This window comes from Salmo salar, chromosome 05, assembly GCF_965601325.2.
Source record: "Salmo salar chromosome 05, fSalSal1, whole genome shotgun sequence".
Taxonomy (NCBI): domain Eukaryota; kingdom Metazoa; phylum Chordata; class Actinopteri; order Salmoniformes; family Salmonidae; genus Salmo; species Salmo salar.
This window is the reverse complement of record NC_138295.1, coordinates 21,488,640-21,502,444: the sequence shown is the minus strand read 5'-3', so window position 1 is coordinate 21,502,444 and position 13,805 is coordinate 21,488,640. Positions and strand designations below refer to the sequence as shown.

Here is a 13,805-nt window from a genome sequence, read left to right as displayed (position 1 = left end):
TTATGCATGATACCACTCTATCAGGCTGTTACAACTCAATAGGATACACTGGATGTGTTTGATGAAGGTGATAAAATACATGCACCAATTGAAGTGAACGTACAGATATGCAGAGACTTCTTAAGAGTACCAGCTCAACTCTGTGGACTCACAACAAGTGAGTTAAGGGCTGGTTGTCAATTAAATTGATGCAAGGAGGATGTGTAATTGAGCAAAGACATTTCAATAACATTTACAATGTATGCATGCTGTCACGTTCTTCATCATCTGATAAAGAGAAATCACTGTCGGAGAAAGTGTACCAATACGCAGAGGGTTGCGTGCTCAACATCATATTTATTAAATACGTTGACCACGGAAAAACAAGAAATGCAGACAACACGACAGGAGACAGTTTCGCAGGCTAAACTACTAGCAGTGCAAAAGACAACTACCCACAAATCCCCAGGTGAAAACAAGCAACTAATATATGACTCCCAATCAGGAACAACGACGTACAGCTGTTCCTGATCGGGAGCCACACAGACCACACAGAAATAGACAAACTAGAAAACCATACAAAACACAAACCCTTCTGCCACCTCCTGACCAAATACTAATACAATTACTCCCTCTGCTGGTCAGAACGTGACACATGCTTTGGTCGCTTTGGATAAAAGCGTCTGCTAAATGGCATATATTATTATATTAGAGATTTATTAAAGAATCCAGGAATAGTGCTATATAACTTGTTATAAACCGGGTGGTTTGAGCCCTGAATGTTGATTGGCTGAAAGCCGTGATATACAGTTGAAGTCGGAAGTTTACATGCACCTTAGCCAAATACATTTAAACTCAGTTTTTCACAATTCCTGACATTTAATCCTAGTAAAAATTCAATGTCTTAGGTCAGTTAGGATCACCACTTTATTTTAAGAATGTGAAATGTCAGAATAATAGTAGAGAGTAATTTATTTCAGCTTTTATTAATTTAATCACATTCCCAGTGGGTCAGAAGTTTACATACACTCAATTAGGACTTGGTAGCATTGCCATAAATTGTTTAACTTGGGTCAAACATTTCGAGTAGCCTTCCACAAGCTTCCCACAATAAGTTGGGTGAATTTTGGCCCATTCCTCCTGACAGAGCTGGTGTAACTGAGTCAGGTTTGTAGGCCTCCTTGCTCGCACACACTTTTTCAGTTCTTCCCACAGGATTGAGGTCAGGGCTTTGTGATGGTCACTCCAATACCTTGACTTTGTTGTCCTTAAGCCATTTTGCCACAACTTTGGAAGTATGCTTGGGGGTCATTGTCCATTTGGAAGACCCATTTGCGACCAAGCTTTAACTTCCTGACTGATGTCTTAAGATGTTGCTTCAATATATCCACATCATTTTCCTACCTCATGATGCCATCTATTTTGTGAAGTGCACAAGTCCCTCCTGCAGCAAAGCACCCCCACAACATGATGCTGTCACCCCCGTGCTTCACGGTTGGATGGTGTTCTTTGGCTTGCAAGCCTCCCCCTTTTTCCTCCAAACATAACGATGGTCATTATGGCCAAACAGTTCTATTTTTGTTTCATCAGACCAGAGGACATTTCTCCAAAAAGTACGATCTTTGTCCCCATGTGCAGTTGCAAACTGTAGTCTGGCTTTTTTATGGCGGTTTTGGAGCAGTGGCTTCTTCCTTGCTGAGCGGCCTTTCAGGTTATGTTGATATAGGACTCGTTTTACTGTGGATTTAGATACTTTTGTACCTGTTTCCTCGAGCATCTTCACAAGGTCCTTTGCTGTTGTTCTGGGATTGATTTGCACTTCTCGCACCAAAGTACGTTCATCTCTAGGAGACAGAACGCGTCTCCTTCCTGAGCGGTATGACGGCTGAGTCGGTCCCATGGTGTTTATACTTGCGTACTATTGTTTGCACAGATGAATGTGGTACCTTCAGGTGTTTGGAAATTGCTCCCAAGGATGAACCAGACATGTGGAGGTCTACAATTCTTTTTCTGAGGTCTTGGCTGATTTCTTTTGATTTTCCCATGATGTCAAGCAAAGAGGCACTGCGTTTGAAGGTAGGCCTTGAAATACATCCGCAAGTACACCTCCAATTGACTCAAATTATTTCAATTAGCCTATCAGAAGCTTCTAAAGCCATGACATCATTTTCTGGAATTTTCCAAGCTGTTTAAAGGCACAGTCAACTTAGTGTATGTAAACATCTGACCCACTAGAATTGTTATACAGTGAATCATAAGTGAAATAATCTGTCTGTAAACAATTGTTGGAAAAATTACTTGTGTCATGTACAAAGTAGATGTCCTAACCGACTTGCTAAAACTATAGTTTGTTAACAAGAAATGTGTGGAGTGGTTGAAAAACTAGTTTTAATGACTCCAACCTAAGTGTATGTAAACTTCTGACTTCAAATGTATCCGACCGTATACCACGGGTATGAAGAAAATGGCTTTTTAATTACTGCTCTAATTACTTTGGTAAGAACTTTATAATAGCAATAGCCATACACCAGACCTTCTAGGGCCTTACTGCTCAAATTACAGTATGTAGGAGCCTTTATAATGTCTTAAATTGAGGCTTACGATATGTTTATGATTGTGTTTCTTAATGCACCTTTTCAACTATCTAAAACTTGCTGTTATTTAGTCGAATCATAATGAGATGGTTATAAGACATTATAAAGGGGTCAAGACTAACAATGAGTTACAACTGCATCATGATGCATTATGCCTGGATGTTTTAAGTAAAGTGTTACACTGTAAACAGTGTTACACTGTAAACATTTATCTTAAACGTGTGGCTCAAGTTGCTGGGTCTTGGCTTGTGTAAAAAGGTTAGTGTGGAAATGACAGTAAAGACCCACAGGAAACTTGGGGTTGCTAGTGAGGTGACGTGTCACAGGTGGGAGCGGTATCATTTTTACCTTACAGGCTGTCCAGAAGCCCTCTATTCCCTACTCCATCGCACTCTGAGAGAGAAATTTGTGTGTGTGTGTGTGTGTGTGTGTGTGTGTGTGTGTGTGTGTGTGTGTGTGTGTGTGTGTGTGTGTGTATATATATATACACCGAGCAGGAGGGCAGGCAGTCTGGCCAGTGGGTTATCTCCCTGATAAGACTATTTGATTCAGCAGCGTTAATAATTAACGCTGTGGAGATAGAGATCTGTAGACAGCGGGCAGGAGGCTGTTGGAGGGATAACAGGGAGGGGGTGTTGGTTGTGGCTGGAGCAGCATTACTCTGACCTTTAGCTAGATAGCAGGAAATACTTTGTGAATATCTGCAAGAGATATTGTTGCTATCGTTTGTATGTTTATGAGGTCCGAGATTGTTATTGTAATCATGGTTTCACACAATAAAGGATTCAGCATTCAGATTGGTTTTTCATCAAAGAAAAAAATAAAACCCTCTAGGATTAAGGGTATTAGGTAATTGGATCGAAGGTTTCAGGTAAAAGTGCACTTCCCCTGTGCCAGGGCGTGGTTGCTTGTTGTGGAAGCCATACTTCAGGAGGGAATATCCCATATCCTGCTGAACTGTAAAGTGGTACCTGGATTCAGTGTTTGAAATGATGTGGTCCTTTCCGTCAAAACGTGGTAGTAAAAACTGGCAGTAAAAGCTACTATGTTACTCCTGTGTTCAGATGCATACCTCATTTAGCTGTCTGAAAGCACCGTGAACCTGTGGGTGAATGTTTCAGGGTAGCTAAGGTATCATATCTTACACAACAACAAACTTGATCTCTACCCATGGACAACAGACTTGACCTTTAGCCCTATCCCATCTGGACAAGAGGAATACCAATGTAAAAATGCTGTTTATTGACTTAAGCTCAGCATTCAATACCCTCCAAGCTCATCATTAAGCTCGAGGCCCTGGGTCTGAACCCCGCCCTGTGCAACTGGGTCCTGGACTTCCTGACGGGCCGGCCCTTGCAGTGAAGGTAGGAAACATCACAAGGATGCGTGCTCAGACCCCTCTTGTACTCCCTGTTCACCCATGACTGCGTGGCCAAGCACGCAAGAACTCAATCATCAAGTTTGCAGACGACACAACAGTAGTAGCCTTGATTACCAATGATGACGAGACAGCCTATAGGGAGGAGGTGAGGGCTCTGGGAGTGTGATGCCTGGAAAACAACCTCTCACTCAACATCAACAAAACAAAGGAGATGATCGTGGACTTATCTAGCTTACCCCCTATTTACATCGACGGGACCGCAGTGGAGAAGGTGGAAAGCTTCAAGTTCCTTGGCATACACATCACTGACAAACTGAAATGGACCACCCACACAGACAGTGTGGTGAAGAAGGCACAACAGAGCCTCTTCAACCTCAGGAGGCTAAAGAAATGTGGCTTGTCACCTAAAACCCTCACAAACTTTTACAGATGCACAATTGAAAGAATCCTGTCGGGCTGTATCACCACCTGGTACGGCAAATACACTGCCCGCAACCGCAAGGCTCTCCAGAGGGTGTTGCGGTCTGCCCAACGCATTATTGGGGGAAAACTACATTTTAGTCATTTTAACAGACACTCTTATCCAGAGCGACTTACAGTAGTGAATGCATACATTTCATACATATTTTTTGTTGTTGTACTGGCCCCCCGTGGGAATTGAACCCACAACCCTGGCGTTGCACACACCATGCTCTACCACTGAGCCACAGAAAACTACCCACCATCCAGGACATCTACAGCACCCGATGTCACAGGAAGGCCAAAAGGATTATCAAGGACATCAACCACCCGAGCCACTGCCTGTTCAACACGCTATTATCCAGAAGGCGAGATCAGTACAGGTGCATCAAAGCTGGGAGCGAGAGACTGAAAAACAGCTTCTATCTCAAAACCATCAGACTGTTAAATAGCCATCACTAGCACATTAGAGGCTGCTGCCTATAGGCATAGACTAGAAATCACTGGCCACCTTAAGGAATAGAACACTAGACACTTTAATAATGTTTACATATCTTGCATTACTCACCTCAAATTTATATTGTCACGAATCCCACCGAAGGCGGTTCCCCTTCCTGTTCGGGCGGTGCTTGGCGGTCGTTGTCACCGGTCTACTAGCGGCCACCGATCCCTTTTTGGTTGGTTGAGTCTGATTGTTTTCACCTGTTCCTTGTTGAGGTTTGATGAGGAGCTATTTAAGCTGGTAATGCCCACTTGCTGTTGTGTGGGCTTGTTTCTCCTAGTGTAGTGTTGGTGGATGTGTTATTCTGCTTTTACACAGCACTGTAGTGGGTCCTGTTTTGGCCCGGTCTGGTTTTGTGCCTAGTGTTTTGGCGTGACCTTATTTTCAGTCCTACATTAAACTGCATTCGTCCTACCCTCTGCTCTTTGCGCCTGATTCCTGCACCCACGCGTTACAGAAGCCCGCATGGAGCGATGGGAGAGGAGTGGTCTCCCTACCTCCTCGTCAGCTCTGCCTTCAGCGACACCACCTATTCCACCGGTGGCGTCCGGCTCCAGCACAATTCGTCTCTCACCCCCGAGGGTGTACGATGGAGCGGCTGCTGGGTGCCAGGGTTTTTTGCTCCAGCTCGAGCTATACCTGGCTATCATTCGTCTGGCTCCCTCGGGTGAAGAGAGTGTGAGCGTCCTCGTCTCCTGCCTGACGGGTAGGGCCCTGGAGTGGGCCAATGCAGTTTGGAATGGCCCAGACTCCGCTTGGGACCACTACCCAGAGTTCACCCGCCGTTTCCGGGCCATGTTCGACCACCCTCCTTAGGGCCGAGCGGCGTGTGAACGGTTGTTTCACCTTAGGCAGGAGACGAGGAGTGCGCAGGACTTTGTGCTGGAGTTCCGGACCTTGGCTGCTGGCGCGGGGTGGAATGACAGGACCCTGATGGACCACTACCGGTGCAGCCTCCGGGAGGATGTCCGCAGGGAGCTAGCTTGTCAGGACACCACTCTCTCCCTTGATGAACTTGTCGATTCGATTGGACAAACTGCTAGCTGCCCGCGGGCGTTCAGAAAGGGTCCTGTTGTCAGCTCCATCTCCTGGACCTCCTGTTCCCGTTCCGATGGAGTTAGGGGGGGCAGCATCGAGGGGGACCGGAGGAGGAGGCTCTTCCTGTACCAGCTGTGGTCGGAGAGGGCACACTTCCGACCGGTGCTGACGGAGCTTGTCTGGGAGTCGAGAGGGCAGGCAGACCACTTCTCGATCACCCCAGGTGAGTCAGCACCAAACTCACCCAGAGCTCCCTGTTGGTCACATGTTTTTATTAATTTATTTTCCTGTGTTTTCTCCCTCTCTCCAGCATAAGGCGCTATTCGATTCAGGCGCAGCTGGGAACTTTATGGATCGCAGACTCGCCCATAGGTTGGGGGTTTTGTTGGTGCCGATAGATCCTCCCTTCCTCGTGCACTCCTTAGATAGCCGACCGTTAGGGTCAGGGCTGGTCAGGGAGGCCACGGTTCCACTGGACATGGTAACGCAGGGGGATCATAGGGAGCGGATTAGTCTCTTCCTTATTGATTCACCTGCGTTTCCGGTGGTGCTGGGGGTTCCTTGGCTGGCTAAACACAATCCCAGTATTTCATGGAAACAGGGGGCTCTCAAGGGGTGGTTAGAGGAGTGTTCAGGTAGGTGTGTAGGAGTTTCCATCGGTGCTATGTCGGTGGAGAGTCCAGACCATGTTTCCAACGTGTGCATTCCCTCAGAATATGCCGATTTGGCTATCGCTTTCTGTAAGAAGAGGGCGACTAAATTACCTCCTCATCGACGAGGGGATTGCGTGATAAACCTCCAGGAGAACGCTATACTTCCCAGGAGTCACGTGTACCCATTGTCACAGGAGGAGACGTTGCCTATGGAGACATATGTCACGGAATCTCTGAGACGGGTACATTCGGCCCTCCATGTCACCCGTCTCCTTGAGTTTCTTTTTTGTGAAGAAAAAGGAGGGAGGTCTGCGTCCGTGCATTGATTATCGAGGTCTAAATGCCATCACAGTGGGGTTTAGTTACCCACTACCTCTCATCGCTACGGCGGTGGAATCATTTCACGGAGCGCGTTTTTTTACAAAACTGGACCACAGGAGTGCGTATAATCTGGTGCGTATTCGGGGAGGAGACGAGTGGAAATCCGCGTTTAGTACCACATCGGGCCACTATGAGTACCTCGTCATGCCGTATGGGTTAAAGAATGCTTCAGCTGTCTTTCAATCCTTTGTAGACGAGATTCTCAGGGACCTGCACGGGCAGGGTGTGGTGGTGTATATTGATGACATCCTGATCTATTCCACCACACGCGCCGCGCATGTGTCCCTGGTGCGCAAGGTACTTGGGCGACTGCTGGAGCATGACCTGCACGTTAAGGCTGAGAAATGTGTGTTCTCCAAACGAGCCGTCTCTTTCCTGGGTTATCACATTTCCACCTCGGGGGTGGTGATGGAGTGTGACCGCGTAAAGGCCGTGCGTAGTTGGCCGACTCCGACCACGGTAAAGGAGGTGCAGCGGTTTTTAGCGTTTGCCAATTACTACCGGAGGTTTATCCGGGGTTTTGGCCAAGTGGCGGCTCCTATTACCTCACTGCTGAAGGGGGGGCCGGCGCGCTTATGGTGGTCGGCGGAGGCAGACGGAGCTTTCAATCGGTTGAAGGCGCTGTTTGTTGACACTCCCATGTTGGCGCATCCGGACCCCGCTTTAGCGTTCATAGTGGAGGTGGACGCATCCGAGGCTGGGGTTGGAGCCGTGCTATCACAGCGCTCGGGTACGCCACCAAAACTCCGCCCCTGCGCTTTCTTTTCAAAGAAGCTCGGTCCGGCGGAGCAGAACTATGATGTGGGGGACCGGGAGTTGTTAGCTGTGGTCAAGGCCCTGAAGGTGTGGAGACACTGGCTTGAGGGGGCTAAGCACCCTTTCCACATCTGGACTGACCACCGCAATCTGGAGTATATCCGGGCAGCAAGGAGACTGAATCCTCGTCAGGCAAGGTGGGCCATGTTTTTCACGAGATTCAGATTTACTATCTCGTATAGACCAGGTTCCCTCAACACGAAGGCCGACGCGCTGTCCTGTCTCTATGACAGTGAGGATAGGTCCATCAATCCTACTCCCATCCTTCCGGCTTCTAGGCTGGTGGCACCGGTGGTATGGGAGGTGGACGCGGACATTGAGCGGGCGTTGCGTTTGGAACCTACACCTCCTCAGTGTCCTAGGGGTCTGAAGTACGTGCCGCTTGGTGTTCGTGATCAGTTGATTCGGTGGGCTCATACTCTACCCTCTTCGGGTCATCCGGGTGTTGCGAGGACAGTGCGGGATCTTAGGGGGAGGTACTGGTGGCCCATCTTAGCTAAGGACGTGAGGCTCTATGTCTCCTCCTGTTCGGTATGCGCTCAGAGTAAGGCTCCTAGGCACTTGCCTAGAGGGAAGTTACAACCCCTCCCCGTTCCACAACGGCCTTGGTCTCATCTGCCGGTGGACTTTCTGACCGATCTTCCTCCGTCTCAGGGGAACACCACGATCCTGGTCGTTGTGGATCGGTTCTCTAAGTCCTGCCGTCTTCTCCAGTTGCCCGGTCTCCCTACGGCCCTACAGACTGCGGAGGCCTTATTCACTCATGTCTTCCGGCACTACGGGGTGCCTGAGGACATCGTTTCTGATCGGGGTCCCCAGTTCACGTCCCGAGTTTGGAGGGCGTTTATGGAGCGTCTGGGGGTCTCGGTCAGCCTGACCTTGGGTTATAACCCCGAGAGTAATGGGCAGGTCGAGAGATTGAACCAGGAGGTAGGCAGGTTTCTGCGGTCGTATTGCCAGGACCGGCCAGGAGAGTGGGCAAGGTACGTCCCATGGGCAGAGGTGGCCCAGAACTCACTCCGTCACTCGTCTACGAACATGTCTCCATTTCAATGTGTGTTGGGCTACCAGCCGGTCCTGGCACCGTGGCATCAGAGTCAGACCGAGGCTCCTGTGGTGGAGGAGTGGGTGCAGCGCTCTAAGGAGACCTGGAGGGCTGTCCAGGAATCACTTAAGCAAGTGGTTGGACGGCAGAAGAAGAGCGCTGACCATCACCGCAGTGAGGCCCCCGTCTTCGCACCGGGGGACAGGGTCTGGCTCTCGGCCCGAAACCTGCCCCTCCGCCTGCCCTGCCGGAAGCTGGGTCCGCAGTGTGTGGGGCCCTTTAAAGTCCTGAGAAGGATAAATGAGGTGTGTTATAGATTACAACTCCCATCTTCTTATCGCATTAACCCCTCGTTTCATGTGTCTCTCCTCAGGCCGGTGGTCGATGGTCCCCTGCAGGAAGGTGAGGTGCCGGAGGTCCCTCAGCCCCCTCTGGACATCGAGGGGTCCCTGGCGTACACAGTACGTGCTGTTCTGGACTCCAGACGCCAGGTGAGTGGCCTGCAGTACCTCGTGGACTGGGAGGGGTACGGTCCGGAGGAGAGGTGCTAGGTCCCGGTGAAGGATATTTTGGATCCATCACTATTGAGGGATTTCCATCGCCTCCATCTGGATCGCCCTGCGCCTCGCCCTCCGGGTCACCCTCGAGGCCGGTGTCGACGCGCTGCGGGAGCCACGCATTGGGAGGGGGGGGTACTGTCACGAACCCCACCGTAGGCGGTTCCCCTTCCTGTTCGGGCAGTGCTCGGCGGTCGTTGTCACCGGTCTACTAGCGGCCACCGATCCCTTTTTCCCTTTTTGATTGGTTGGGTCTGATTGTTTTCACCTGTTCCTTGTTGAGGTTTGATGAGGAGCTATTTAAGCTGGTAATGCCCGCTTGCTGTTGTGCGGGCTTGTTTTTCCTGTGCAGTGTTGGTGGATGTGTTATTTTGCTTTTACGCAGCACTGTAGTGGGTCCTGTTTTGGCCCGGTCTGGTTTTGCGCCTAGTGTTTTGGCGTGACCTTATTTTCAGTCCTACATTAAACTGCATTCGTCCTACCCTCTGCTCTTTGCGCCTGATTCCTGCACCCACGCGTTACATATATACTGTTTTCTATATTATTCTGCTGTATCTTAGTCCGTTCCGCTCTGACATCGCTCATCCAGATGTACAGTATATCGTTTTAATTCATTCCTACTTAGATGTGTGTGTATTGGGTATATGTTGTGTAATTTGTTCGATATTACTTGTTAGATTTTACTGCACTGTTGGAGCTAGAAGCACAAGCATTTTGCTACACCCACAATAACATCTGCTAATTATGTGCATGTGACCAATAACATTTTATTTGATTTAGACATGGACAACAGACTTGACCTCTTGCCATGGACAACAGACTTGACCTCTAGCCATGGACAACAGACTTGACCTCTACCCATGGACAACAGACTTGACCTCTACCCATGTACAACAGACTTGACCTCTAGCCATGGACAACACACTTGACCTCTAGCCATGGACAATAAAAAAACACTCCACCTGCACCTGCTCCACATAAAAAAAACAATAGCTGCATCTCAACACTCTGATGTGGCCTCCTCTCATTGTCTACTTCCCTTCATCTACCCTGATCTGTAATGAACAGGAATGGCAAAACTGTTGCTTTCATCTATCCTTTGTGTCCAGATCATTGCAGATGAAGGGAAGGAAAAGGTGAGAGGACATTAATGTAGATTAGTGAGATCCAGCCAATGTGTATCAAACTGATCTTCCTCCACTTGTTACACTGTGTTAAACAGTGAGAAAACCTAGCAGACCTTAACCTTAACACATGGAAACTAGCATTCTATTCAACATCCATTCCACAACACATGCATACTCAGGCATCGCCATTCAGCAATAGCTCTATATAGGGGAAAACAGTGAACAGATTTGCACAGAGAGAGAGAGAGAGATACAAACTAAATGAGAGCATTGTGAATACTCAAACAAACAAAGCTCTTGTACATTATTCAACCATAAACACCGCATGTACCCACGCACTTCCCCATCCAGCCATCACTATCCACTTGTCCCACATGAAAAAATACTATAGTATACTATGGTATAAATACTACAGTATTCACTGTAGGGTTTTTGCAGACTTTACTGTAGCATATACACTGTAATGTTTTTGCAGACTTAAGTCAGCAAAAACACTACAGTGAATACTGTAGTATTTACAGTTAACTATAGTATAAATACTGTAGTAAAATAAAACTGTAGTATATACTATAATAATTAATGTATTTTTTTTGGGGGGGGATGGTAGTATACTGTAGCATTTACTGTAGTGTATTTGCAGAGAGAACTGTAGAATTTACTATAGTGTTTTTATTTTATTATCTTTGACATAGAAGTGGAGGCTTTCTCCTTCAGGAAACCTACTGGAGAAATACTAAAAGAGCAATTTTTCCATGACCTGTTGGAATGGATATCTCATCACTTACAGTATACTACAGTAATGTACTATACTATAGTAAATTCAAATATTTTTTCATGTGTGGTGAGTCACCTGCTAAAATAATAGTCAGGTAGAGAGTGCTCCGCTTCAGTGGCTCCCAATGAACAGATATCAGCTGTAATTGATGGGGAGTCTGAGGTCCAGGTTAATTACTTAGGATGTCCCAAATGGCACCCTATTCCTTTTGTAGTGCACAGGTCTCTATGGGTCCTGGTCAAAAATAGTGCACTGCTAAGGGAATATAGGGTGCCATTTGAGATAAACTCTATAGTACCTGGACCGTTCCACTCTGGTCTTTACCAGCCTGACCACCTCTACTCTGGTCTTTACCAGCCTGACCACCTCCACTCTGGTCTTTACCAGCCTGACCACCTCCACTCTGGTCTTTACCAGCCTGACCACCTCCACTCTGGTCACATGTTAAATTGACTGTGGGGAGTTAGTTATCTGTCTCCCGACGGTGTTGTGTTCCAGCTCTCAGACTCTGCTGTAGCTTCCAGTATAAGTACCACTGCATCACTCTGGTCCCAATCCATCCACATTATCTTCAGCAGGGAGAACTTCTTTCATCACCACTCAGTGTCGGAGAGCAGGACAACCATTCAATCCACATAATCAATGGTTTCACTATGGGTGGGCCTGTTTAGTGTACTGTAGTATGTACACCTCTAAGAAGGAGAGGGTATTAGAGAATATAAATGAATGGTTAGGAATGTGCTTTTAATTCAACAGGCATAAGATGGAGGGTAGCCATTTGTAGGATGTACAGTGTATTACAATAATAATTTGTGAAATTACATATTGACTTAACAGTGATAAATGAAGTGTCAAAGAAAGTCACGGTTGGCAGTATGCCTTGGAACGTTTGTAGGGCACAGACACCTGGGCTGGAAGTGCCTCTTAAGATGTATTCTATCAGATCTGGCCAGACAGGTCATATTTCAGGATCCTGTTAAATCATGTAACACCATAGAAATAGAATAACTAGAAGCGCCAAAGCCCCTCAACCACGGCAATCTGAACGCTAAACTTCCTGCTTTTATTTCCTGCTTTACTCCTATGGGCACACTAAATTATGCTGCCAGTCCACCTATCACAAAAATGTACTGTAAGCTGTGATCATATCTGAAGTCCTTCTCCATGATTGTAGGCTGAATAGTGAGAGAGAGGGGTTAGGCTGAGCAGACTCACTCAACTTCATCACTGTAATGAACTGCGGTATCTTGAAAGAAGCTTGGACAGTGGCATTGTTTGATCTTGCATTTGTTCACTACTCCCTACTACCACTGGGTGGTGTTAATTTACAAGTCACTATTCCTCCAGTTTTCCTTGTCATAAAAGGGGAAAGTCTTATTTTGGCAACATTTTGACAGACATAAATATTTAGATGTGGTCGTAGTAGACATACTTATCCTACTGATATGTCTGTTCCAAACATTCCAAAGCATTCCATCAGAATTCTGAGGCTGAAGCCTTGAGCTACCATACAAAAAGAAATCTGAAAAAGTTTGGTACAAAGCTAAAATCGAACATTATAAAGGTGGACAACACAGGGTGATAATGACATTAAGCTCTTGTAGAAAAAAAATGCCATAGTGGGTCAATTTAGGGCTTATGGATTTTAGGAAGCTACAGGCACATATGCGTCTTCCTCCCCAGACTTTTTCTGTCTCAACATGATGAGAAAACAATTCAACTCCCCCAGTTCACCCTATTACAGTTGAATTACATAGAACCCTGACTGTAAGCCTCCAAAGTCATATAGACAAACGTTAATGTCCTATTTGAACCAGGCTGTTGTGAGGTTTTGTAAGCCAGGATGAGGCCTTATTTGAATTGTGGTGTTCAGAGTAAACTGCGATGAAGAGACTCTTCCCCTGGAAGAAGAAGAATGGCTTGTGGTGAGCACCATTAGATGGGGCAAATATACATACGCACGCACGCACGCACGCACGCACGCACGCACGCACGCACGCACGCACGCACACACACACACACACACACACACACACACACACACACACACACACACACGCGCGCGCCCTTACCGACAGTTTTGTCAACTTTGAACAAGGTGATGTATTTGGAGCCCTATCGTGATTTCACAATGGAAATGTTTTGTTGTATTTTCCCTTTTCTCTGTAGTCTCCTGTGGCACAACTCAACCACAAAGTTCAGATGGATATGTCTAAAACCAAAGAATATAAATACTTTCAACTAAGCCCAGTCTTGGATGCTCTGCCACCCTAGGCAAGACAAAAAATCACTGCAAAACTGGTATAGTGTATAATGTCGGCAAACAAAGCAATTTTATGAATGCCCATCAATGTGGTACCGTTTGTAAAACATGCATTTGCATTGGCTTTATTAGTCGTGATTCCTGACAAAGGCTTAAGACTAATCAATTTGGCTATTTAAGACCTGAATATCAGCTATCCATGTTTATCAGGAGTTATCTTGACCCTATTTTCAAT

General features: G+C 47.0%; 1 non-coding gene across 1 annotated transcript; it reads right to left on the bottom strand.

Annotated features, from left to right (window-relative positions):
* Positions 1–11,228: 11,228 nt before the first annotated feature.
* Positions 11,229–11,282, bottom strand: LOC123743270 (U7 small nuclear RNA). The gene has a single exon (XR_006770078.1). It is a non-coding gene; the product is annotated as a U7 small nuclear RNA (small nuclear RNA).
* Positions 11,283–13,805: the final 2,523 nt, after the last annotated feature.